Source organism: Platichthys flesus, chromosome 11 (assembly GCF_949316205.1).
Source record: "Platichthys flesus chromosome 11, fPlaFle2.1, whole genome shotgun sequence".
In the NCBI taxonomy this organism is placed as follows: domain Eukaryota; kingdom Metazoa; phylum Chordata; class Actinopteri; order Pleuronectiformes; family Pleuronectidae; genus Platichthys; species Platichthys flesus.
In genome coordinates this window covers 930,613-958,480 of record NC_084955.1, presented here as the reverse complement: position 1 = coordinate 958,480, position 27,868 = coordinate 930,613, and the positions used below count along the sequence as shown (strand labels likewise).

The following is a 27,868-nucleotide window of genomic DNA, read 5'->3' as shown; positions in this document are numbered from 1 at the left end:
CTTTCTCTATGTGTGAGTTTGTGTGTGTGTTTATGTAGGGTGGGTTAAACGGCGCTAGAGGGAATTCCTTCCTCCAGAAGCTCAGGAAGCAACAGCATGAGAGGAAGTGAAAATAACTTCTCTTTCCAAGGCAAACCCTTCAGAAGTTTTTTCTTTGGAAAAGGAAACGCTCCCTGCGATGTAACAGTGTTCTCACTTCTAAAGACCTCCAACATTGTCTGCAGCATGTAACTATAATCAGTAATTACATAATAGTTAGACAGGTATGTAACACCAGGCTCAAACTCACACATTTCTAGTATCTTAAATGAGCCAAAACAAGCAGTTGTTTTTGTAAATGTATGTTTCAAATTGTAAAGTGATTTTGTAACAGCTAATTGTTATGCCATGTTGAGACCTTGGAGCTGAGGGTTAGACCTGTATCAGATAACCGTCATGTTAATCTCAGTGGATTGGGGGTATTACAGATTATAAAATAGATTAGATAAATAGAATAGAATCCCATCACTACCCCTCTCGACTGGATTATGATGGATATTCTGATGCGCATCGGCCCGTCATCCTAATCCTGTTTGGAACTGATGCAGATAGTCTGGCTGGAATACTATCTTGTCCCAAGAACTAACTGTACTTGCATCCCTATACTGGCCACTGGTCAAGTATTGTATTGAGTGTCAGTGTTCTTTCTTTGTTTCTAAAGTTTAACATTGTCTGTTGCCCCATAACACCTCTGTCCCCTTTCTATCCCCAGAACTCCTTAGTTGAGTCGAAGGGGTAAGGGCAATTGTGCGTTGGTTGTAGCTGCCCTCAACCTTTTGATTTGTTAACAATTAAGTGTTCCTCCACCATAGACATGTTTAAGACCAAACTGAAGGCCCCACATTATTTCTTTTTTATATTCTCTTCTCTGCTTTTCATCCATTTGTGCTTTAAATTTTTAAACTGTTCCTTACTTGTGTGTTTTCTATTATGGGACTTAGCAATAAAAAGTTATCAATAATTACCGCTACATAATTTCCATCAATAACATATTACTAACAATTGGCTGTTATATGTCTATGAATTATCAGCTGCCAGGGAGGGACGGCCCAGAGATGTTAACAAGGTTTTAGTGCTTAATGTAGCGAACCAACTAATGGATACAAGGACAAAGTGATTCCTTAACAGGTTTGAGATGATGTAGAAGGAGATGTTGGTGTTTCACCATTTCGCTCATCGGATTAAGAGCAACATGTGGAAAGCATGTTTGAGAATGCATCTACATCAGTCAATCAATCAATAAAATTATATTTGTCTAGCCCATATTCACAAATCACAATTTGCCTCATAGGGCTGAACAAGGTGCAAACTGAGTCTCAGGAATTGTTGATTTAAATTAACGCTCTTAAATCAATTCTGGAGTTTTACACCTGCAGCACCATGTACAGTGAGAAAATGTAGCCATAGTCCAGTTTTATTTGATATAGGCCCTTTCATACGGTGGCCCTGAGAGCTCAATCGAACAGCAACTTAAGAAAACACATCCAAGTTGACAAAACACAAGCAAAGTAAGGAAACATCTTCATCAATTTCACAACACAACACAACACATTACAGAAATGCGCAGCAAATACAAAAAGTGCGCAGCAAATACAATAGTGCGCAGCAAATACATAAACGTGCAGCACTGCGCTGCAAATAGAGAAACGCACTGCAAATAGAGAAACGCGCTGCAAATAGAGGAGAAACGACAACGGAACCGTTCCAGAGGACAACTAAAAGTGATGGACACTGCTGCCTCAGGAGACACAAAAATGTCCAATACTTCATACAAATTCGGTTCCACACAGCGGTCGGCAACCCGCGGCTCTGGAGCTGCATGCGGCTCTCCAGCCCCTCTGTGTGTTTGTGTGTGTGTGTGAGTGTGAGTGTGAGTGTGAGTGTGAGTGTGTATGTGTGTGTGTGTGTGTGTGTGTGTGTGTGTGTGTGTGTGTAGCGAGCCCAGCGGCCCCGGCTCCGACCCCGCCCACTCGCTCGGAGCCACAGTGAGCTCTGAGCTCTGAAGATGGTCCGATCTAGAGACAGGCCGTCTTTTTTCTCAAATAAGATGAGAAAAAAGATTGTAAAAAAAAACTTATGCAATGCCAGAGATATAAATAGTAGGCCAAACAATTGGAATCGTCTTTAAAAATATTTTACAGTTGATGGATAAATTAATAGAAATAGGCTAGATGAACAATCAGCAATCAGCATGCTAATATATTTTCCCCAGTAATATTATCGAAACTTACCTGATTAGTCCTGCACACTACAGCAGGCCTCAATAGCCCTGCTGTAGTGTGCAGGATGCTGGGAATTATCTGTGCACAGTGGAGGGTTGCGCTTCAACTAGCAGCATGTGTTGCATTCCATACATCTTTAAAGTAGAGTTTTGAATGATGTTATTGCTCAGCGTTTATTTTGTGTATTTTTCAAAATTCCCAAAATTCCAGAGCTTAATATTCCCATGGAAAGTTTTCGGAAAGTTTCTGAAAATTTACCAGACATTTTTCGCCCCTTTGCAACCCTACTCATCAGGCTAATCTAATGTACGAGGTTTACCAAAAAAGAAAGAAAGAAAGTATTTTTCTTGTTTTGGAAAAGCTGTAAACAATTACTCTCAGTTGAAAGGGTTGGGCGATAGTTGAGCCCACACCGTGATGCCCAAGCCCTCTCATTCGACACTGACAGAGGGCTACAGCCTGCCACACGAAATTGCTTCATTTTTTTTAAGGGTACAGGAAGTGTTGCAAACAAGCATGTTTGTGAAACATTCAACAGATAAATACAGAAACTGTGCTGAAAGATCTATTTCACAGCCAACTCTGCTGTGAACCTTGCATGGTAAGCAGAGAAAATCTGCGAGACCTCAAATCTCTAGAAGAGCAGCGTTGCTTCTGTGGCTGAACCACAGCTGAACCGTGGCAGAACCGCAAGCAGTGTAGTCACTCTGCTAATATTGGCAGGAAATGAAAAGCAATGTCATTGTGGCCTGGGTGTGAGAGCTAGGTTATGAGAGATCCGTAAATTCTAATTATTGGTAAAATGGTCTCCTAATCGTTGTTGTAATATATTGTTGTTATTAACCCTTTTGCACGATGTCTACCCCCCTCCTTGGCATCATCGTTGTTTGACGGCATACATTGTCAAATGCCAATTTAAATGACATTGCCCAAGCCAAGTGGAAAGTAGCTAAAGCTGCTTGATAAGTCACTATGCCATAATGTGCATTTTTATAATATGATTTTATTGTATTGTCTTGCAGTTGGTTTTTGCCCTTTATCTGTTTGTTTCTCCGCTGTCTATGCTCATTCATACAGTTGTATTAATAATGGAACTGCTCTCAGGTACATGTATATGTGTAACAGAGGGAAACACAGCCCTTTATGATAGGATGTAACTACCTATTACTTCCATCCAAGCTTCTGATTGGGCCAGATACAATTTCTGAGATAATAACAATGGTGTGATCTGAGACAATCAGAATAGCTGTTGTTTGTGCTACATGTATGTCTACAATGTTCAACCAGAGAGAAAGTCAGAGGCTCATTTAGGTCTATTTGCTCTGTTACAAACAATGGTGTCTTTGCGCACTGCGTCAATTTGCCAAAAATGCACCTCTCATGCACCTGCCCACTTATTGATCTTGCTGCAGGCGCTGCTAACATAGATGAGCTGGAGGCAACAGTTTGCCAACAGGTTTGTCTCTACAGAGATCTGTCTGCTCTTATGCTCCCTCCAGATGGCTCTTGGAGGGAGATGGCAGAGAATGTTGGTAAAGACTAGGCATTCTGCAGGAAATACCTGTGTGAGTATAAGTAAAAAAAAAAGCACACACAAGCCCAAATCAATGAGACTGTGGTTGTCCATAAAAAGTAGTTCTGAGGTTTCACTGACAGCAAGCGACCTGACACATGCAATCGGCCCTTGTTGAAAAGCAGTGGGCCTCTTAACTGGAAAAGCTGCAGCTTTCCCTTGGTCTGAGAGCCCCCTCAGGCCAGTGTGTGTGTGTGTATGTTTGTGGTTGGCAAGTTAAAGTTAGCATATCAGACCAAAAGTGTGTGTGTGTATGTGTGACTCTGTGTAATGGCCTGTGTTTGGAGGCATTTGAGGGCCTGGGAACTGTGTGGAAATCACACTGGGCTAGGTCTGGCTCATCTCAGAGTCATGGGAAACAACAGCACCAGAAACAAGAGGATCTATGCATGATGTAGCTACACCATCAAATATTTAGCTGTTTAGCCTAAACAAAATACACAAGGACTATGACAGGGGAGAGCAGTTTTGATTATGATTATGATACTATAATTTCATCATTAACATGTTACTGAAATATTTTCAACAGGCCACATTTAAACTTGGTCAATGTGGCCCGGGAAAGGGAAGTCTGGGGCCCCCTGCTTGAGCTGCTCCCCCCGCGACCCGACCCCGGATAAGCGGATGAAAATGAGATGAGATGAGACATTTAAACTTATGGGATACTTATCATTCTGAAATTTAAAAGAGATAGAAAACTGTGTTTTGAATACTTGCAAAATGTTATAAAAGATTGACAAAAAAAATCTCTGAAAACATTGTTTTATAATTTATTTTTTCCTTTACAATTTTTTTTATGTAATTTGTCCCTGTTCACCTATGGTGCTAGTAACTTAGTGGACTTATGACATATTTACCCCTATGAATTCATGCTTTTCCCCATTTAGTAAATTTTTTCCCCTTACCAGAACAAAATCTCATTATCTAAAAATATGTATTTATACATGTATTAACATATTTGATCTTGTTTAAACTTTGAAAAGCCCTTTTTTGAATTTGTTTGGAAAACTGCAAAGTTTATTATTATGTCTGTGGTCTCCAACTTTTTGAAATATCTATGTGCAGCAGCCCTAAGCAGATCCACATAGTGATCTGGGGTAAGAAAAAAAAGTCTCACTTTAATTCAATATACTCTTCTCATGCTTTCGTATGTCAAAATGTCCTTCATATCATACATAAGTCTTTGAACCAACACAACCAATGAGCAGTGTGTCCCTCCTTACTGCCCCTATGATTTCTGCATTCACAAAATTAAAAAAAAACAATAATGCTGTCTATCCAGGATGATTCCCTGAAGATCAAATGACAGAATAATGTTAAAATCTGATTTAAATCTTTTTTGTGCAAACCTTTAGCGTCTTGGTCTCTCACAGTATAATTTCTGCCAATCAGACAGCACAGTCGGATCTATGGAAGACAAGGGAAAATATTTCAAATAGTTAAACAAGAGCTTACAGCCATGCTAATAATATGGCATCTAGGGATAAAGTCTGATGAAAGCATACTCTCTTTCTGTCTTTCATTGTTTTTCCAAGGAAGTGTCTTCTTGGCGTTGCTTGGGGTTTGGTAAATTAAATCTTGCTTCACAGATTTGTATTTTCTTATTAACTAAAAATTGCCATTCCTGCAGCCATGCTACTGATATGGCTAAAAATAATCCATCACAAGTTTTTCTCAGTCTCAACACTCAACTTTTTGTGATGTGTTTAAACTAAATGCAGCCACACCATCAAATCTTTGACTCCTAACAACCAGTAGACGTAAAATAAGTTAGACTTCGCAGTCTCCATTGGGTTGGGTGACTTCAAAGATGTAAAGTCTGGTTTTTACAGGTAGTCTGTCCTTCCTGCTTCAAAAATACTGGACAGATTCTGGAATGTTACTGATTTAGTGCTTTTCTATTAAGCAGAGTAACATTGGTGATTGAAGAATGAACATTTATAATAATACCAATTAATATTGACCAATGAAATGAGCAGTAAACTAGGTAGAATGTGAGGAGTATATGAAGCTGTTTTTATGGCATGTCCTGCGAAGGAAGTCCAGAGAATTGTGTCAAGACTTTTACCACAGTTTGCCTATCAACACACGCAAAACGCTGCAGGGGTTTCTATGCTAACAGCAACAAATTCTCCACAGGATTCAGGTGAGTGGTGGTGTAGCAGGAGATATTGTTCAGAACACATGGACGTATGTGTCGGTTTTTATAACCACAAACATCTTTGTTGGTGTTTTCTACATGTGTGACACCACTTCTAAGTTATTTAGATTTTCTCTATTTTTCACATTTGTGTATGTCATATGAATCAAGTGGAGATCCCCTGCTGTGCACTCACATGGAATTCTGCAGACTTTATACTGGGGGTGTACGACAGGAATTCTGCAAGCTCCAACTCAGGAGTATCGGAAGATCTGCAGAGTTCAGTACATGTCTGACAATGGCTCATCTTGTCCAGAATGGAGGACTTCAGTTTATTATAGTGCTTTTGAGTCATTTCATAATAATTAACATACCAAGCTAAAAGTGTTTCTCTCAGCTATGACAATACGATGCCATTTAAGCCATTTCCTGTTGGTTGCCTGAGAAAAATGTAAGGAAAACTAGCTTCCGTGTTGCAGCGGATGGGGAACACAACCCCCAGGGTCCTGTCCATTAACATCCCCCAAGCTCTCTCTAATAACACCACACATTATTACTGGGAGCAGAATTATCCACAGAGTTCTTCACCCCTCCAGAACAAACAAACCATCAAAACTGGTACAAACACTGAATAAGACATGTTTAATGTACATGTTTTATGTATTACTGGCTGCAACACAAACCCAAAAGCATGATTGAACCAGCCCTGTGCATAACAGGCGGAGAGGTTTTCTTTAATTAAATGCAACCTTTTTTCTCCAAGCACACTTATAGCCAAAAATCTTTCACTTCATCTGTGCCAAGGAAAGCCAAATGCATCAAACTAGTTTTGATGTTACTTTGCAAACTTACCACAGTACAACACGAGACGTGACGCACACTCAGGACTGTGTTAAAGTGAGCGGAGTGACACGCAGACATGATCTGACACCATTGACTAATTCCAGCTTTTTGGAACGTTTTATCCACCACTTAGTGTTTTTTATCAGATAGCTTGTCAGCCTTTGGGCTATGACACTAAAGAAGAACATTGAGAAGACTGATGGGTCAAAATTGGCTGATGTTTGAGGATTCCCCTTCTGGTATCAGTACTCCTCCAGCTCTGCGCTAAGGTTTGGGTATGATTTATTTCACCCATGCCACTCTCATTCATTTCCAAAAGAAGCATAGAAGATCAGGAGCATTCGTATGTTCCCTAATACGGGACACTTATGAATGACCAAACCCCACAGCTCAACAAGCTAATTATGAAATCCAAAAGATTAGACATGATTTAGAAATTGTCAGCTACCATCAAGCTATGCTCGTGGTCAGTGTGAGAATGTATTATTGACACAGAGATTTTCCATGTGCTATTCATATTGAATAGAATACCATTTGTCATTCCACCATCATATTATGGTGCGGTACCAACTTTATGAAAATTATGAATAATTGAAAATTGCTATGAAAATGTTCAGCCCAAAAGCAAATCACCAGTGCAGCTTATAAGGGCACTCATTGTTGACTAGGGCTGCACCTATTATTTTAGTTTTTTATCAATTAAAATATCAATAATTTGTATTAATCCAACGATTTGTATTTTATTACTTGATTAATATATTGTAAGGGAAAATTCAACTGACCAGGTGTCTCTGAGCAGGTAGAAACAGAGGAGGATTTCATATCTTTTTCATATTAAGTTTTATGAAGCACCTCTTTGTATTAGTTCTGGCATGTCTTCTTTTTTTTTTCATATTGTCTTGTGAAACGCCTCTTGGCATAAGTCCTGGCTTTTTTTTAACTTGCAGCCAGTGGTTCCATTCTGATCATCCTTGCCTGTTGTGTAACTCTGCAGAGCTTACTATTATAAAGACTCAATGGCAACTCCAGTCTGAGAATTTAATTCTTATCAAAAATAATATTTTTATAAAACTCATTTATATTTATTTAAGGATCTTCCCTTAAATATAGATATACACAAATATATTTTTAAGAGAATTTTACTTTCTTGATTTTTGTTGTTCTGGGTTTTTACCCTCATGGTTGAATGCATTTATTATAAGTCGCTTTGGATAACAGCGTCAGTTAAATGAAATGTAATGTGATCTAAATACAAATAAATATGCCCTGCATGGCATTATTCCACAGCAAAATAAAGCCCAGTCTGAACTGCTAATCAGCCTTTCACAGTCCCATACAAAATCTCTCCAAATTAAAATTAGTGCAATTGCTTGCTCTGATCAAATCTGATCTGATCAATGCTCTGTACATTTTTAGGGGTATGTGAAAACATTGTGCAAATTCAACAATAATATGTATAAATAAAAAGATTTATAAATAAGTATAAATAAAAAGATTTGGTTTTGGTTTGAGTTTGAGTCTCTCCTTTTCTTCTTTCACATATAAACAATCTTAACAAACATTAAACTAAAAAAAACTTTCTCTGTGTTCAATGAGATAAGTGAACTCTACTGTGTGCATCAGCATTTACTACCATAAAGACGGAAAAAGCTGCGCAGGTTAAAATAAATCGTAAATGCGAGAAATAAAAACGCTCCATCTTAATCTGATAACAGTGTCTGGGTCCGAAGAGAACGGCTCCTGCGTCCGGTCCGGACTATTGGTGATCTATGCCAGATGATCGTGGGTTTTTTTTTTTTCCGCTTCAGCTTGCTCTTCAGGTAAGTCCATGCTTTGACTGTGCGCAGCCAGCTTTCATACAACACCTAGACGCACATTTCGCAAATATACGTATTTACATAATCGACCTCGACGTGTCGCCCCAGCCCTACTGTTAATGCTGTTATTGACAGATATTTCAAATCATTATATGAGACAGCCTGACCCACATATTCTAAAATTCTTGAGGTGTTGCATTTATTGCTATTCTTGTCAACAGCTTAACTTTTGTATTTGTTTTCTTAAAAAATAATGACTGACTTTACAGAATTTAAATGCAAGATTTCAAATTCAGGGTTCATACACATTTTGACCAATGGATTTCCATGACTTTTCCATGACTTTCAATAACTTTAAACCAAATTTCCATGATCTACACTTCCCTGGCAGAGTGCATTGTCCCGACTGCTTCGCCACCGAAGACCGGGAATGGTCTTCTTGTCACTTAGCAATGGCCGGTAAAGTCTCTCACTGCTCAAATATAAAAACCTCAGGGATGGATACAGAAATGGAACTAGGTATTAAAACCAAAATAACACAGGAAGAAAAACAGAGAAAGACATAACAATGCATTGCCAATCTCCAAGGACGGCAGCCCAGGCAGTGTAGGTGTCTGGGCGAGACACGCTTCATCACTGATTCGCTCATCTGCTCAATAAAACTGGGCTGCGGCTCCAACGAGCTGTTGTCCTACCATGTTCGCGTAGGAATACTCCCATCTGTAACCCCTCCTCTCTTTTACAGCTTCTCTTGCGCTCCCCTACTTGATGCAGACCAGCTGTCACAGTTTCCACCCCACTCATTACCATTACTCTCTCATGTAACTGTCGCTCTGCAAAGCTTTCATCCCACCTCTCCTCTACTGTGCACTGGATGGCAAACTGGAACATTATATAAAGAGAATGTGGGCTCAAATTGTGTGTGCATGTGTGTGAAGGTGTGCATTTACATATGTATATTCACCTGCATTGACAGGTTTATGGATGTAATATGTTAATAATGGTCATGACTATGGCTTAAAAACGGTGGCCCTGAGAGCTCAACGAACAGTAACTTAAGAAAACACATGCAAGTTGACAAAACACAAGCAAAGTAAGAAAACGTCTTCATCAATTTCACAAAACAACAAATTACAGAAACACGCTGCAAATAGACAAACGGAGGCGACAACACAACGGAAGTGTTTCCAGAGAACTGCTAAAAGGGATGGACACCGCTGCCACATGAGACGCAAAAACATCCAATACATCATACAAATTCGGTTCCGCACAGGGGTCGGCAAGTTGAAAACAGGAGCTCACACACATCAAAAGCTTTATTCCTATCAACTGTGGAGCCGAACGCGGCTGTGTTGTGCATATGTTACTCGACCGCTGAACTTAACGAATCAGTTTTCAGATTATTAACGTGTACGTAACGATGAACGTGAGTGAACGTCACGTTCATTTTTTAAATCATCATCGTATCAGGCCCTCATGAAATACCAGGATCGGACGTGGGTATGTGTGTGGGGGGTGTGTGTGTGGCCAGCGCACCGGGGCTCCGACCCCGCCCACTTGCTCGGAGAGACCAACAGTGAGCTCTGAGCTCTGAAGATGGTCCGATCTAGAGACATCCCGTCTTCTCCTGTTAAACTGAATAAACAGCGCTAACAAGCAAGCCCCTGTTTTTGAGGCAATGTATTCTCCATAGTGAGCAGGGGGAGTCAAAAGAGACCTTTTGCCCCCTCTTCTGAGCGAGTTGGCGCGGTCGGTGCCCCGAGACCGGTCAGCCCGCTACACCCACACACACGCACGCACGCACGCACACGCTCCTGGTATTTCATGAGGGCCTGATACTATGATGATTAAAAAAATTAACGTGACGTTCACTCACGTTCATTGTTACGTACACGTTAATAATATGAAAACTGATTCGTTAAGTTCAGCGATTGCGAAACATATGCACAACACTGTACTGTACAGCCACTGCAGAGGGGCTGAAGAGCCGCGCTCGGCTCCAGAGCCGCGGGTTGCCAACCGCTGTGCGGAACCGAATTTGTATGATGTGGTGGATGTTTTAGTGTCTCCTGTGGCAGCGGTGTCCATCCCTTTTAGCTGTCCTCTGGAAACACTTCTGTTGTGTCGCCTCTATTTGCAGCGCGTTTGTCTATTTGCAGCGCGTGTGTCTATTTGCAGCGCGAGTGATGTTTTCTTACTTTGCTTGTGTTTTGTCAACTTGCATGTGTTTTGTCAACTTGTATGTGTTTTCTTAAGTTGCTGTTCGTTGAGCTCTCAGGGCCACCATACTTTAATATAACAAACTGTACAAACGTAAGTAAAAACAGAAAAGACTTATTCTGTAGAGGGAGATTAAAATCCATGATATTGTGTTCTGGCAGATTTCGTTAGTTCTGTGCTATGACAGAGGGCAGAAAATTGTGTTTTCTATATTTTGCTATAAAAGTGTTATTATAGCAAACTCTGTGAAATAAACCCCACTTCCAAATAAGAAGTCTGTCAAAGGGTTTAGAACAAAAGTAATTCATTTATATGAGTGAATGCAGTCTGCACAAGCTTTTTTTCGTATTAATATTTGATTATTTTATTGTGTTAAATTAGCATTGACATATGCACATTTCCTGACCCACAATTTATTTAGACATTTTAACCATTACAATCAAATTCACAAATTTATTCACAAATGATCATTCATACCAGTTATTCTAGTTTTCATTTGCAGATCACAAAACACACACTTCTGAGAGCATTTTGTTACATTTAATGCTCACATTTTACACTTGAAAATGTTGTATTGCTATTGCAAGAAACAAAAAATCCCATTTAAATAAATGTTACTAGGAATTCATGCTATAGAATTGAAATAAAAATCATTCAAATCATTAAAAATCCCTGTATTGTCAACTGAATACCCAGGGTTTCATGCTTGTCTGAGAGAGACAAGCGTTTCAGCCACCATAGAATTCTCACACAGTGGGAAAGCCTTGTGCTACTCAGGGCATCCCCGTTGACTCATGGCCTTGTAGTCAAGCTCAACTCCTCTTAGCTCTCCCAACATAACCGAGTAGCCACCACTTCTGACAATCTGTCTGGCCTTGGTGTCAATGTGAGGCTGGTGAGGTAATGAGTGTGTGGTTTAAGGGTGTCATAGTTCATACAACTTTTAGAACATGAGATTAAAAATGCACGTCTGTCAGGAACTGTTTTGTAATGAGCTCTACAAAAGAAGTCTCCATTCTGTTTTTTCTTCAGTCTGTATTAATAAATCAATGTGTGCCTTTGAGCCAACAGATTGAGGTTTAAGCAGCTGGACAAGCCTAAAGACGCAAGTAAAAAGTAAAAAAAGACTAACGTTGTGCTAAGCTGCTGTGCGATTTCTCTCTCCTTCACATTCAAGTTCCAAAGCTGCCTTTACAAAGACAAATACAGAATGTGCATATTCATGTGCTTGTTCCCAGGCTTCATTAAACCTGCAATAGCAGATTTGGGGCAGCAAAAACAAGCTGTACTGGCCGATTTATGGTTTCTCAGAGCTAGCACATAAGATATGTACCCCTATCCTGTTTAAGATCCGGATAGTACATTGCAAAACTGGAAAGCTGAGTTAAAGCCAGCCACCATATGATATAATAATATTGAGTAAAGATGAGGATAGCACTGCACGTTTTCACAGTGTTTCCAGGAAGACATTCATGGTGGTGCAGTTAGTCAGAAATACTGTACTTTTACGGAGAAAAAAATAGAGCTAGAAAGGCTGGTACAAAATCTGGCTTTTAACTCATCTCTGCACAGCTGCCCAATCTGGGCATGAAGCGGGTTTCAATGACAGATTGATGGTTTTAGAAAGTTACTGAAAGATCTACTGCAACTCCCTTCTGGCTGGTCTGCCTACTAGTGCCATCTGACCTCTGCAGCTTATCCAGAATGCAGCAGCTCGAATGGTCTTCAACCAACCTCACTCACACTACTGTGCTCCTCCGCTCCCTTCACTGGTTACCAGTAGCAACCCACATCCGCTTCAAGACACTAGTAGTTGTGTACCATGCTGCGAACAGAACGTGCCCAGTCTACATCCAGGACATGGTTAAACCTTTTACACCAGCCCGTCCACCCCGCTCTGCTAGACTGTTTGCTGTCCTGGCTCCTAAATGGTGGAACGAGCTGCCCATTGACATCAGGATACAGAAAGTCTACACCACTTCTGCCGCAGACTAAAAAACACATCTCTTCCAACTACACCTTGGTTAAGAAGATGAAGTCTTATAACCACCATCAATCCTGGTGTTTATATGAAAGATATATCAAGTTTAGTTTTAATAGCACTTATATATGACACTTACATGTAGCACTTGTGGTTTGGCTTTTTTGAAGTAATTGTAGTTACATGATTTTTGCTGTTCTGGGTATGTCCCCTCATGGTTGAATGCACTTGTGAGTTACAATGGATAAAAGCTATCAGCTAAATGAGTAATGTAATGTACTGTACTGTAATGGGTGAACACAGACCTCCCTCGATCCAATATTGGGATTGAGGCTATTAAACATTGACAAATCAGACAAATAACACATCCTACTTCATTCTGACAATGATATTGAGAATTAAAAAAAATATGGAAGCAAATTATAGGAGGATTTTTTCATGTCAAGTTACTGGGAACAAATCCACGTAACATTACAACAACTCAGACAGGGAGATGAGTAGGGTTCTTACTCCCAGTGAGGATACAAACAACTGTAACTGTACATAATGTTGAGTTTTTAATGTGCCCACACTGCGCTGTGCTGGAGGTGAGTTTGAAGCCACATAAAGAGCAGGCAGAATGACATACAAAAAGAGATGAGTGTGAAATACCACAGCTGCAACCCATTATGACAGTTCGTATGGCTGCACTGATATGATACTGTTACAGGCTCAAATGCAGCACTGACTCCTCTCAAATAATTGTCTGCACTTATATGATGAGAAATATCCTCCTTTGGAAGGACTTCCGGTGGCGCTGAACCTGATGGCTGCTTGAAAATCTAGCTCCCACCCGGTGTGATATAATCCCCTTAGAAAAACCCTACTGATAAAAAAAAAGTACTGATATTAACCATGGAAGGGGAGAAGCAAAGAAAGACTAAACTTAAACCAAGCTCAAAACATGATAAATCGGCGACATCCGACGAAACATATGAAGACGAAGACGGCAATGAGGACAATGGCGGCGCTGATAAAGAAGTAGCTAACCCGAACATGCAGGCTATCTACAACGAGATTCAGGCACTCAGGTCAGATCTAAAAAGTGAAATGAGTGATTTCCGACGCTCTCTTTGCAACGACATGAAGAAGGAACTGAACGATTTTAAAGGAGAAATCAACCAGAAACTTGAAGAAGCTACTAGCGAGCTAAATGCTACTGTAGCCAAAGTTGCGGAGGTAGAACAACGTATATCTGATATCGAAGACAGGGATGAAGCTGCGAGGGAGGCTCTCATCCAGGCATTAGAGACCCAAGAGACTTTGCAGGCTAAATTAACCGAATTAGAAGCACGCTCACGCCGAAACAACCTCCGTATACACGGTATACCGGAAGAGTCTGAGGGGCCCGATCTGTCGGCGTTTGTGACCAAGCTAATAAAATCAGAAGTCGGCATGCCGGTAGCAGGACATGGACCTCGGCATACAGCGCTGCCACCGGACACTGGCTCCAAAACCTCCCCAAGGCGCTCCGCCAAGATCACTGGTGATTTGCTTCCTCGAGTTCAGAGTGAAAGAGCAGGTGCTGCACACAGCATGGAAGAAAAAAGTCGTTCGATATGAGGGGAAAAGGATCTATTTCTATTTCTCAGCCTCCCTGGTAAAGTCTACTCCAAGGTGCTGGAAAGGAGGGTTCGGTCGAACCTCAGATTGAAGAGGAACAATGCGGTTTTCGCCCCGGACGTGGAACTACGGACCAGCTCTTCACTCTCGCAAGGATCCTGGAGGGGGCCTGGGAGTATGCCCATCCGGTCTACATGTGTTTTGTGGATCTGGAGAAGGCGTATGACCGGGTCCCCCGGGAGAAACTGTGGGAGGTGCTGCGGGAGTATGGGGTAAGGGGGTCTATCCTCAGGGCCATCCAATCCCTGTACTCCCAAAGCGAGAGCTGTGTTCGCGTCCTCGGCAGCCAGTCAGTTTCGTTCTCAGTGGATGCTGGTCTCCGCCAGGGCTGCGCCTTGTCACCAATCCTGTTTGTGATATACATGGACAGGATATCGAGGCGTAGTCGTGGTGGGGAGGGGTTGCAGTTCGGTGGTCTGAGGATCTCGTCACTGCTTTTTGCAGATGACGTGGTCCTCATTGGATCATCGGCTTGTGACCTTCAGCACTCACTGGATCGGCTGGCGGCCGAGTGTGAAGCGGCTGGGATGAGGATCAGCACCGCTAAATCTGAGGCCATGACTCTTAGCAGGAAACCGATGGATTGCTTACTCCGGGTAGGAAATGAGTCCTTAGCCCAAGTGAAGGAGTTCAAGTACCTTGGGGTCTTGTTCGCGAGTGAGGGTACTATGGAGCGTGAGATTGGCCGGAGAATCGGAGCAGCGGGGGCGGTATTGCGTTCGCTTTACCGCACCGTTGTAACGAAAAGAGAGCTGAGCCGCAAGGCAAAGCTCTCGATCTACCAGTCGATCTTCGTTCCTATCCTCACCTATGGTCATGAGGGCTGGGTGATGAACGAAAGGACGAGATCACGGGTACAAGCGGCCGAGATGAGTTTTCTTAGAAGGGTGGCTGGCGTCTCCCTTAGGGATAGGGTGAGAAGCTCAGCCATCCGTGAGGAACTCGGATTAGAGCCGCTGCTCCTTTACTTAGAAAGGAGTCAGCTGAGGTGGTTCGGGCATCTGGTAAGGATGCCCACTGGGCGCCTTCCTTGGGAGGTGTTTCAGGCACGTCCAGTGGGGAGGAGACCTCGGGGAAGACCCAGGACTAGGTGGAGAGATTATATCTCAACACTGGCCTGGGAACGCCTCGGGATCCCCCCGTCAGAGTTGGTCAATGTGGCCCGGGAAAGGGAAGTCTGGGGCCCCCTGCTTGAGCTGCTCCCCCCGCGACCCGACCCCGGATAAGCGGATGAAAATGAGATGAGATGAGATGAGAGGATCTATTTCGACCAAGATTACCCTCCCGATATCTTGAAAAAGAGAAAGGCATACGCGGGAATGCTGAGAGAGCTCAAAGCCAAGGGTATCCGCTTCCAGACGCCACATCCAGCTAAATTTAAGGTGTTTTTTGACAGCGGCACCCGGATCTACGAGAGCGCGGCGGAGGCTGCAAAGGACCTGAAGAAGAGGGGAATCACTCTGGAAAATGAGATAGAGCCAGACCCTACCGGGGAGAAACAACGGAGATTATCGACGTGGGAGAAAGCGGGTGCAAATCGATCCGGACGGGCGGTGGATCGCGGACGGATAAGGGAGAAACTACGGAGCTTTCAGCGCGCCACTCCGGGAATATCTGACGCTACAGAGTGAAGCGTCTGTGGGTGAACTACTAAGACACTGACTATCGTTTCTCACAGAGCTGGACAGGTTTGAACTTTTTACCGATTGTTGGGAGCTGTTCTAAATGTTACCGGTGCAGAGTACCATCTCTGACACAGAGAGGCCCTCGATGGACGCGAGGATTTCCTCTCATTTTTAAGCTTTATTGGAACTTCGGACTTGGAAGTCTTTTTTTTCTGTTTTTCAAGTTCATTGTTCACTGTTCGTTGTTCTTGTTATCATGGGTAATGTCACACAAGTTAACACAGTTTGGAAAAAGATATGCATCGTCAGGAGTACAAAGTAGTCACACTGAACGTCAATGGGCTGCATAATCCGATAAAAAGGAGTAAAATTATTGCAAAAATGAAGCGAGAAAAGCAGCAGATAATATATTGGCAGGAGACAGAACTCTCTTCTTCTGAACATGAAAAATTAAAAAAGCTTGGGTTTCAAAATACCTATTATTCATTTCATAAATCAGGCCGGAGGAGAGGTGTGGCCATACTGATCCCCAATGCAGTAAATTTTGGATTTATTTCTCAGGTGAAAGATAATGAAGGGAGATTTGTCTTAGTAAAAGGCAAATTAGATAATGAAGCAGTAACTTTATTTAATGTGTATGCTCCCCCAGGGAGTAACAAATCTTTTTTAAAGAAAATATTCGAATTGATGGTAAAGGAAACACAGGAAACCCTGATTCTTGGTGGTGACTTTAACATCCAACTTCAACCAAAATTAGATACATCTAACCAACGCCAAAAGAAAAGCCCAAATGCCATCTTGATTCAGCGAATGCTTACACAACTGGACCTGATTGATGTGTGGAGAGAGTCCCATCCCATAGAAAAACTATTTACATATTACTCCCCTTGTCACTCTGTTTACTCACGGATTGATTACTTATATATGTATAAATCAGACTGGCATAGGGTCGGGGATTGTGAGATAGGGATTAGAGACGTATCTGATCATTCAGGCGTATATTTAACCTTATATTTAAACAACCAACGGAAAAATACACTTTGGAGGCTTAACACAAGCATTTTAAATGACAAAGCAGTACAGAAACAGATCCAGCAGGAATTTGAAACATACCTACAGTATAATGATAATGGAGAAGTGTCTCCTAATACTTTGTGGGATGCAGCAAAGGCTGTAATTCGAGGTAAAATAATTGCCCTTACGGCCTCAAGGAAAAAAGAAAAACAGAAAAAGACTTAACGAATTACAAGAGGAACTTAAGTCACTAGAGATTAGACATACAGAACAAAAAGATCCTCAAATATTAATTAAAATAAATAAAATCAAACAAGATATAAATGGTATATATGATGAGGAAATTGAAAAACAACTTAAATTTACCAAACAAAAGTACTATGAGACAGGATCGAGGTCTATGAAACTCCTTTCTTGGAGGATACGAAAACAACAGGAAAAGAATACAATATATAAAATTAGGAACCCTATGACAACAAATATGAGCGGTAATCTAGAAGACATCCAACGCTCTTTTGAACTATATTATAAGGACTTGTACACTCAACCAACCAGAGCCGATACCACAATAATAGAGACGTTTCTAAGTTCGCTGGACCTACCATCCATAGGAGAAAAACAGAATAAAGAAATTATGGCTGAGATAAAGCTAGAAGAACTGAATAAAGCCATCTCAAGATTGAAAACTAATAAAGCTCCTGGTGCAGATGGATATTCGTCTGAATGGTACAAAACATTTAGAACACAAATAACCCCTATGCTGCTTAACTGCCTTAACCACACTTTGAGAACAGGAGAAGCCCCGCAGTCATGGAAGGAAGCAGTCATTTCTGTCATCCCAAAAGAAGGTAAAGATAAAAAGGAATGCAGCTCATATAGACCAATATCAGTACTCAATGTAGACTATAAACTATTTGCCTCAGTCCTATCTAAAAGGCTGGAAGCTATTATCCCGGAGCTAATAGATTTGGACCAAACAGGCTTTGTTCTAAATAGACAGACACAGGATAATTTAAGGAGAACATTACAGGTGATGAGTCATGTTACTTCGGCCAAAATTGGTGCAATGTTGGTTAGTCTAGATGCCGAAAAGGCTTTTGACTCAGTAGGTTGGGAATATTTGTATAGGGTACTTGCAAGATTTGGCTTTAAGGACTGCTTCATCACATGTATTAAATCGTTATACTCCTCTCCAACAGCCAGGATTAGGATAAATGGAAACCTGTCACAAACTATTCGCCTAGAAAGAGGGACACGCCAGGGATGTCCCCTGAGCCCGACCTTGTCTGCCTTCTTTATTGAACCTTTGGCCCAAGCAATTAGAGAGGACCCTGAGATAAAGGGGATAACTATTAGAGGAGAGGAACATAAAATTTGTATGTTTGCGGATGATGTCCTGCTCTTTATCACAACCCCTGACTCGAGCATCCCCCGATTGATGTGTCTATTAAAGACTTACAACTCGTACTCTGGATATAAGCTAAATACTTCAAAAACTCAAACCCTTACATTTAATTATACTCCCCATCCAGATATAAAAAAGAAGTACAACTTTAAATGGGACTCTTCCACAATAAAATATCTAGGAATAAATCTACCAAAGGATATGTCGAAGCTTTCTGAAATTAATTATGGCCCCATCAACAAAGCGGTAAAATCAGACATCTCTAGATGGACGATGCTCCCGCTGGATATGAGCAATAGAATAGAAATAATCAAAATGAATGTGTTGCCACAATTTCTTTATCTCTTCCAGTCCTTACCCCTGGAGATACCACCCAAACAATTTGATGAATGGGACGGGTGGATTTCAAGGTTTATTTGGAACGGTAAAAGACCGAGGGTACAGTTCAAGACACTGCAGCTGAAGAAGGAGAGGGGAGGGAGAGCTCTATCATGCTTACAGGCCTATTATCATGCTGCACAATTGAAACCCTTAGTATACTGGTGTACACCAAAGTATGAATCTAAATGAAAGTCTTTGGAAATTACACAGACAGATATTCCAATACAATCAATATTAGGAAACAAAAGCCAAGCAGAAAATAATTATAACAGCTTGAATCAATGGACCCTATCCACGGTTAAACTGTGGTTTAGGGTGTTTAGGAAATTGCAGCTAGAGAAACAGGCCAGGGTCTTGAATTGGGTAGCATATGATCCAGAGTTTGAACCTGCGAGACTGGACGGGAGCTTTAAACAGTGGATTAGGAGAGGCATCACATCCTTTTGTTCACTCACTTCTAACGGTAAATTTCAGAGTTATAAGGCAGTTTCTGACTCATTTGGATTGGAAAAATGCAATTTTTTTAGATACCTACAAGCCAGAGACTACTTTAATAAAATATCACAAATCAAAACGGGGAAAGAATATAACCTGATCTCTATATTCCATGAAGCATATGAAAAAAACAACATTAAAAAACTGATCTCACGAATATATGAAAGTATACAAACCTCCAAAAATCACTCTACGTTATACATCAAACAAAAATGGGAAAAGGAGTCTGGTACAGAAATATCAGATGAGTCCTGGACGGAGATATGTGAGACACAAACAACCACTGCAAACTCAAGATCATTAAGAGAGTTTGGTTGGAAGAATGTTGTGAGGTTTTTTATCACTCCTAAAATAATGGCTTTGCAATCAGGCTCTCAGAGTCCGGGGCTTTGTTGGAGACAATGTGGAGCCATTATGGCCAATCATTTTCATATCTTTTGGGCTTGTCAAAGAATTCAACCATATTGGAGGGAAGTAACTAATGAAATATGTAAGATGATGGGAATTAAATTAGACTACTCTTTTACTACTTTGTATCTAGGTAAAATACCAGAATTTATCCCTCACAAATACAAATACCTGCTAAAGATTCTCTTGGCATGTGGTAGAAAGGCTATAACCCGAAAATGGCTCCAAACTGACCCCCCAACATTGCACCAGTGGAGGGGGATAGTGAAAGAAGTTTACTGTATGGAGAGACTGACTTATATTTTAAGATTGGAATTGGAGAAATGTGTTGAACGTTGGGAAAAATGGATTATGTCTGCACTGTGCCTGGAATAGTGTGACACTGTACTTCGATGTATTGAGAAGAATGTGACCATATACTGTTACACCCATGAGTATGTTGTATGTTTTTTTCCCTTTATTTCTTTCTGTTCAAAATTCAAAATCCAAAATAAAAAGTTTAAAAAAAAAAGAAATATCCTGCTTTATGTAGCATCAGGCCATGAAGCCCATAACCAGATTGTTAGACATCGGAAGTTGGTCTCTACATATCCATCTGATCCTAATGAAGGAAAGAGATGCCAGAAAAACAGAGACAGAAAGACATGTACAGACACACATACAGAGTTGAGTCTAACTGCCAGCTGGTGTGTACAGCTGACATTTGAATTGGAGGCTGCAGAGAGATGTAGTTTTCTGGGCATATCAACATGTAAGGAAATGTGATCAAGAGCAAATAAATATGTTCGCATAAAGAAGAAGTAAAGAAGTGTAAAACTTAAAGATCTACAACCACTGGGAACCACAGGAGAGCCTTCTACACTGGTGTACCGCCCATAATGCCATAGGTAAAAAATTATAATAAACCTACAAAACGTCTGAGGTCTGATGTAAACCTTGGACAGAAGTAGGCAGGCACAGATAACAAAAACAACATTTGGATTGTCAGCTAGTGTGGGAGCAGCAATAGATCCAACATGAGTTGTGGGGAAAAAAAACGACTCACCAAGTGTGGTGTATGGATATATATCATATCATCAGGAAGAACTAATAGCCACAAACCAGTATGCAATGGTGCCACAGAGAATTTCAAACAAAAAGAGGAAATACATGCAAGCCTATCCTGAAAGGGTAACGTTACAGTGGCAGATGGTGGCTGTTGTAGCGACGCTCAACAAAGTGTTTATAAAGGCAAACTTCACCTTGTTTCGGCTAATGAAGTGACAGCACATGATGATATCTGGCTGCTCACAATGATAGGTTACTGTCATCATGGTTCAATCAGTTCCTTTATTATCCCTGTGGCATAATGATATTTTAAATGAATATATTCACACCATTTGTCAGTTTAAACTACCGCTTGTACACAAACTGGAGGAGTGGGGATGTGTGTGCACGCTTGCACATTTGTCTGCAGAACCCTCTGCTTTCTATTTTTTGCTGTGGTTTTGAATTTGGTATAGATAATTGTGGAATTGATACTGAATATTAAATCTCTGGAAAAATAACAATTTATGGGTGGCTGTGGCTGAGGAGGTAGAGCCAGTTGTCATCTAAACAGAATGTCGGTTCTTTATATTTACTCATATTCATGAGTTGTCTTGTAGTTTGTAAATGGCTCGGAGGGAAAGGTTTGTCACCCCTGGTATATTTAGTCCATTAAAACTGTAATACAATTTAATTTCCCAGGCATATGATGTACAATATTGTTATTTCTCACTCACACTGGTTGAGACCTAAGACAAGTACTGAAAGGGTTGAATTTTAGAAAGAAAGTTTCGAAACACCAGTCGTTACTCCCACAATGCATGACAGACTAAAGAGCGAGCCATATTTTCATTGAGATAATTCAGCCAACTTTTCTTATTTCTACACCATAGTTTGGTTTGTAGTGTTTTTATATTTCACTGCAATGTTAACTATAGTGCTCAGGTGACATATTTAAACTTTAATTTGGATTGATGATACCGGCCATATCTGTGAGTTACCACAGCAAAAAATCTTAATTTGAAGAAAAATTGGTGTTGTTTCAATAATATGAAACTTATTGGCATGGAATCATGATTGAACCAGAAACTACTATATTCAAAAATGATCTGTCTTGAATGGATGGAATGAGGGGGTGTAGTTTGAAAACTCTGGAGTAGTGTTTTAGCCTGGATGGGCAGAGACTATCGCCGGAGACTATGGCTGTTCACACGTGATTCCGATTTCTCCGCGCCTGTCAGCCTTGTTGTATGTAACATGTTCAATGTAGGGGTTCGGGGGTAAATGATGATGGTCTTCATAGCCCCTCCCCCCCAACCCAACCCCTGCCCCTCTTTTTATCTCTGTCTATCTGCTTGTGTTCTTGTAGTGGATGGGCAAAGGGACACATTAATTATGTGATTGGGAAAACTGGGAAAATTACAACTCCAGGACAACAGAAGGGGAATATAAAGTATGGGATGCATATTTGATATCATCCCATACGTTATCATATAAAATATGTCATTAATATCATTTTTCAGAGTGTGTCCTGGTGCGATAGGCTCACGGCAAGCGAAAAAAATAGACTCGACGAAACCATCGGGGCAGGGCGCAAGGCGCCCTTGGCACTGCGCAAACCCATGTGAACAGCACAATTGTGTAACAAGGGCGCAGAAAGGAGGTGCCTGGCTTTCCTTGGTGTTGCGCGCCCAGCATAAGACTAAGACTTAATCCCAAAATATACTTGGTGATAACTACACGTACATGTACAGTGCTGTGAAAAAGTATTTGCCCCCTTCCTGATTTTTTAATTTTTTGCATATTTGTCACACTAAAATGATTCAGATCATCAAACAATTGTAATATTAGACAAAGATAACCCAAGTAAATACAAAATGCAGTTTTAAAATGTTGATATCATTTATTAAAGAAAAAAGCTATCCAAACCTACTTGGCCCTATGTGAAAAAATAATTGCCCCTAAACCTAATAACTCGTTGTGCCGCCCTTGGCAGCAACAACTGCAATCAAGCGTTTGCGATAAATCTCTTTGCAGAATAGTTTTAATTCAGCCATATTAGATGGTTTTCAATCATGAATGGCTTGTTTGAGGCCGTGCCACAGCATGGCTGGTGTGTTTCGGATCATTGTCCTGCTGCCTAACCCAAGTGCGCTTGAGCTTGAGGTCACAAACTGAGGGCCAGACATTGTCCTTCAGGATTTTCTGGTAGAGAGCAGAATACATGATTCCATCTTTTATGAGCTCCTGGATGAGTCGTCGATGTGCTCTTGGAGTAATTTTGGTAGGCCGGCCACTCTTGGGAAGGTTCACCACTGTTCCAAGTCTTCTCACTTTTGTGGATAATGGCTCTAACCGTGGTTCACTGAAGTCCCAAAGCCTTAGAGGTGGCTTTGTAACCCTTTCCAGAGGGATATATGTCAATTACTTTGTTTCTCATCTGTTCTTGAATTTATTTAGCTCGCGGCATGATGTGCTGCTTTTGGAGATCTTTTAGCCTACTTCACTTTGTCAGACAGGTTCTATTTAAGGCATTTCTTGAATCCACAGGTCTGGCAGTAATCAGGCCTGGGTGTGGCTAGTGAAATTGAATTCAGCTTTCCAAAGAATGTGGTTAATCACAGTTCATTCATGATTTATCAAGGGGGGGCAATTACTTTTTCACATAGGGCCAGGTAGGTTTGGATAGCTTTTTTCCGTTAATAAATAAAATTATCATTTAAAAACTGCATTTTGTATTAACTTGGGTTATCTTTGTCTAATATTACAATTTGTTTGATGATCTGAAACACATAAGTGTGACAATTATGCCAAAAATTAAGAAACCAGGAAGGGGGCAAATACTTTTTCACAGCACTGTATGTAAGATGGTTGCTTCACTTATCCTGCATCCATTTGGTGCGTAGGTTGTCCACATCCTCAGAAATGAATGCAACATGTTAAAACCATATAAAAGGTCAGGACAGTAATGAGTACTTGACAGGGTAAATGGGCACATCATTAGGGACCTGTCATCAGCATCAGAAAACGCAGAGTTTTTAATACAAGCTGTGTGACCAGTTCTGGAATTAGGCACATTTCGACATTTATGTTTTGATCTTAACATTAGCCAAATGTTAATCTCCTTGACTGCTGTCATCTTAGTTTATGTTTAGATCTTCAGAAGAGAGCGGTGCACTCTACAAAACAGTCTGAGTTCTGTGGTTTGCCCTCTACTGGTCACCTATGCATGCACATGGTTTAACAGCGAGTATATCACACCCACATGTTTTCCTGATTGGGTCTTATCAGTCCTGACTTGACTAACGGCTGGATGCAAAATGTTGCTAACAATTACGGTCAGTAGCAATTCCACCTAATCTTAGTTCCGAGAAAATAAATCCCTGTTCTTATTTTTTATCATTGCTATTTCTCATTTGAAGTATTTTAAGTAACTAAGCAACCAACTGCAGAGTAGACGGTCGGCTTCCTGTTTACACTGGCACACCCATGACCAATGTTAGTGAATGGCCTGGATGTATTTTCAAGTATTTTGGTACAGACAGAGATTTCTTCCAACACAGACCCAAAATGTTTGTCTAGACAGAGATTGTATTTGTGTGGATGTAGCCTTCATGTAGTCCTTAACAATTAATTTGGTTTCTGTAGTTGTGTCACTCACCAGATGGAATGTGTAGATTCCTTCCGCCCAGGGAAGAGGTGTCACACTGCTGGTTCGCTCCCTCTGCTATCTCGGTTTACAGTGTCCTTCCTTATTCCCCACTGACCTTCACTGCAAATTAACAGCACCTGAGGAGGGATGTAAAGAAAGTAACTTTCCAGTGTTTAATCCTGTTAATTTACTAACAGACAGACAAACAAACAAATGCATATGAAAACATAACGTCCTTGGCAGAGGAAATAAAGAAAAAGAGACACAAGTAGGCATCATTCACCTGCAGCTCTGTTAAATAAACCGGTTAACACTAGCAGTGAAACTCCTTCCTTTTCAGCCAGTTGATGTCGACTGCAGCTGTAAGGGGGGGGATATCACAGGCTGCAGATGTGCGACGTGCCCCAGATGTTGGCTCATCTGTCTTTCCATTCATGTTATGAACACACAAGATGAGGTGACAAATCTACTTTGAACATCCAGACACTTTCCACACTCTGACACTGCTGTAATATGTTTTACTCTCCTGCCACATCACAAGACAAAAACAAATCCTAATCACACTGACTGAGAGACAAGTGGAGTTGTTCTTTTAGTGCAATGTCATACCAGAAGTTATATCAAGGGACATTTCCTAAAGAGATGTGCTCAATACATGCTTTTCACTATGAAGGGAGTGATCTTGGACTTGCTCCAACTTTAAATTGGAATAAACAGCTGATTAAATGATAGTTGATTTTACAGCTAAATTAATCTGTAATGCTTTTAAAAATGTATTTATCTTTTATGTCGCTTTTCTAAGTAAGAATATTTCCAACAAAAATTTCTGGTTCAAGCTTCTCAAGTTTGAAGGATTACTGCTCTGCATTTTCTTTCACTACAGTGCTTAGAATAGTTTTGTCATTAATGGGCTCAAGGTAACAGACACTGATCACAGTGCATGTGCAAAGAAGAGCATAGGGATTACAACACTAAGTTAGCATGCAAAATAGCAGGACCCTGAAACTGAAGCAGCAAATAGAATTCAGCCATCACTCATTTTTGTATTATTGTGAGTCAGCTGGGAAAAGTGAAAACTGTGATGAACATTTTTCGGATGGTTTATAGCCAAATAATTCATCAATAATTTGAGTTATTAGTCGTAAGATTGATCGATGTAAAAAAAAAGATCTGAAAAGATCTGAAAACAACAACACATATTTGTTTTTTAAAGAATTGTGACCAAGATGCACAATGTGGGCTGGACATTTTTCTATGTAAAATAAATAGGCCTATGACAAATCTCTGTTGAACGAACTATATAATAAAGATAATATTTCTGACTTAGTTAAGCATTTCTGTATTTCACATTATTCTGGCCAACAAATATATATGTCTGCAAAAAGTTAATATGGCTTGATCAATGATTTAGCTCAAGCTTCTCACTCATCTTAACGCGATTTAGGTCTGGGCGATAAAACAATATCTATCTATCTATCTATCTATTTATCTTACCCTTTTCTGCTCAAAAAGAATAGTTTTAAACCACAACCTTCGTTCAGGATTATTAATCCATCCTAAATCATAATGTGATATTTAAAGTGACTGTGTAAAGTGATTATGTAATGACCTGATGTTATTTTCCACCCCGTCTTTAGATGGTTTCAGCCATATTACCCATGCTTTGGTTCACATAATATATTCAATGAGGAAAAGTCGTGGATATTTGTGAAATATCTATTTTGCAGTGAAATGGGAGTGTGTAAAGAGAGACTACATACATGGTTAAAGACTGCTGCCCCCCCCCCCCCCCCCCCCCCCCCACACACACACACACCTACCCCTTCACTTGAGCATCTACAACCCAATCTGAGGAAACCTAGTGGCTCAGGTCATACACAACAGTGAGATACAACACCGAGGACACTACAGATGTAAGTTTGGGAGAAAAGCCGGCGGAGCATTGAAACCCTGCAGGGTTGGTTTGTATCCTACGCAGCTCTCTCTAGCATAACAAACGATAAATGCTACTGTAGATGCTTCCACAGCTACACACGCTTCAACACAGCACAAACCCTTGGAATAGCAGCTAGCTACACATCGGATAAACCACGGTGCAGGGACGGAAATGTTTACCGGACTGTTTACTTGTGAGAGGAGGACACGATGCTGAGTTTACCACAGTAACTGTGTGTTGAGTCTCCATGGAGGTCTCCAGAGGAATGAAAGTGAAACAGGCTGTAGACAGCTGAGATCAAACTAAAGACTCACCGCCCAGGTTCAATGTGTCACCAGTCGTAGCTTCTTCATCTGCCGTGAAATCTGTACACAGCAGCACAAAGCAACACGAACACATGAAACCGCAACAAGTGTCAGTGTGGCTACATTAAAGATCGCATTCAATGAAGACTGATGGGAGGCAGATCTGGCTCATCTTCCGGTCTGGGTCCGGCATGACGCATGCGCCCTCTGGAAAGCACTGATGTTTTGTTTCTATGAAACGACGGTGTGGTTATTTTACTATATATTTCTATGCATATATATATATATGTATATTTATATATATATATATATAGTTATATATATATATATATCTGTGTTTGCATTTTCTGTATTTGGTCAAAGAGTAGAGTAAGACTTCTGTCTTCTCCATTCCATCTATTCACCCCCACAACTAGAGCGCGACGCAATCATTTAAAATCAAACTGAGGCGTCATCTAGTGGGCAACAAGGGAAGCTAGACATTTTCCTCGGGATTTACTAAGGCACCATACCAGAATTTCATCATATAACCATTTTTAATCAATTGCACCAGAGTTAGCTGATTTGCACCTCTCGTCCATGGGTAGGCAATCAGGATAATAATAATAATAATAATAATAATAATAAAAGGTATTATTATTAATAATAATAATGTATTAAAAATAATAATAATTAATACTAATAATATTGTATTATTATTATCATCATTGTCATGATTATTGTTCTTCTTATTATTTTTATTTTTTTTAGTGTTATTATACCAAAAACATTGTACGGTATTAATAGTACATACAGATCATCATTTTACTTTGGTCTTAAATAATTGTCCAGTAAATTCAAGGCTGTTATTGGTGGTGACAATTTGTGTTGATTTTAGCAGCAATTGATTTTTGATTAAGGAACACTTTCTAAATCCCTGATGATTGCTGGTATAGAAATCCACTTCCTCACTACTTAAATTAGGAGAGCAGATTTACGCAAGGTTGACTTGTGAACTGTGGCATCCAGTCACAGTGGATGCTTTACACCTACCAGCATTACCACTGCTCTGATAAACATCTTGCAGGAAGAAAAATAAGCAGTTATTAAAACCGATGAAAATATATTTGATCCAGTATGTAAGA

At 40.5% G+C, this 27,868-nt stretch overlaps 1 protein-coding gene across 7 annotated transcripts in view; it reads right to left on the bottom strand.

Annotated features, from left to right (window-relative positions):
- The window catches only part of ncalda (neurocalcin delta a), a 62,568-nt gene extending 35,647 nt beyond the window's left edge, over positions 1-26,921 (bottom strand). For 6 of the 7 annotated variants that reach the window (XR_009923823.1, XR_009923820.1, XR_009923824.1 and 3 more), the window contains exons 1-2: positions 26,754-26,921; positions 24,513-24,640 (exon numbers count right to left, since the gene is read on the bottom strand). The gene's annotated coding sequence lies outside the window, so the exon portion shown is untranslated. Of the gene's footprint in view, positions 1-5,183; positions 5,242-24,512; positions 24,641-26,753 lie in introns of all 7 variants that reach the window. The other variant, XR_009923821.1, reaches the window with a different exon arrangement.
- Positions 26,922-27,868: the final 947 nt, after the last annotated feature.